Here is a 1,231-nt window from a genome sequence, read left to right on the forward strand (position 1 = left end):
CACCATGCTTACTAATTATGCCTGGGCTTCTAAGATCCGACCGGGGAGGCCTCAGTGTCTCCTCTCCTTCGGGAGAACGGAAGGACGCCTGCGGCCTACGTAAGTGGTGCAAACTTCTTGTCTTGAAGTTTTATTGGTCTCCTGCGTAAACCAAGCTACTCAGCCTCTTTTCTCCACTGAATTTTCCTACCGAGCTATCCTCATCCTATTACTCTTTTATATCTTTGATAAAATATTTAAATAAATAGGTCGCCGACGCCGTCCCCGCTTCAAATACCCTGGATCAGCCGGGGCAGGACCCCGGCACGTGGGCCCCGCTCTTCTGTCCCCACGGGGCCTGTCCTGCCCTGGGAGGGGTCTCCTTGCCCGTGGTAGACGCAGGGGTGGGCCTAGGAGCGTGCACACTAGGGCATGGGGGCTCGTGAAGACCCCAAGGGGGCTTCAGAGCTTGGCTGTCAGGTCAGGGCACTCTGGAGCCCGGGGACCCAGAGCGCGCTGTGCGGGCAGTGCACATGAGCTCTGGGTGGACACCCCCTCGGCCCACAGGCTCCCAGCCCCTCAGGAGGGGTGCGGCGGGAACGTGGGGTCCCGACCCTCCCCACCGTGTGTGCTGTGGACGCTGCCTTTCCATGTGCGGCCATGTGCAAATGGGGCCTCCCGCCCCCTGAGGCTGCTGGGGCTCCCACTCACCCCCAAGAACAGAGCGCTGACTCTGGGGCCTGCCCATGCCGCCTCCCACCCCTTCCAGCAGACGCCGGCGCCCACGGGCCTGGGGGCCTGGGAACCCTCTCCAGGGCCACCCGGGTGCCTCTCCCAGCCGTCCTGTCTCAGAGTCCCAGATTCTGTGCTGACGGGCTCTCCCAGGACCCTGATGAGGGCGGATGGCATGGCCGCCAGCACATTATGCTGCTAGTAAAGAACTTCCCCCCGACACGCCTCACCTGCAGCCGCTGACACTTCCCAAAGTCCGTGAGGATAGAGTCCGATCGGAATGCAATCTCCAGGACATCTTATCTCATCACAAATTGAAATAATATTGTATTAAATTAAAAAGCTAAAACTGTTCTGTTCGCTCTTATATGGCTGTGTGAAACTTGATCAGTGGTTTTAAGAACGTGACACTTCCGTATGGGCCATTTCTCCTCTCATTTACTGAGGTGGGAAGACCTGCTGGAGAGAGGGGAGGGGGGCGTTTGGCTCTGGGGCTGGGCCCCCGGGCGGGGCCCCCCCC

This window comes from Bison bison, unplaced genomic scaffold (genome assembly GCF_000754665.1).
Source record: "Bison bison bison isolate TAMUID 2011002044 unplaced genomic scaffold, Bison_UMD1.0 scf7180017846831, whole genome shotgun sequence".
In the NCBI taxonomy this organism is placed as follows: Eukaryota; Metazoa; Chordata; class Mammalia; order Artiodactyla; family Bovidae; genus Bison; species Bison bison.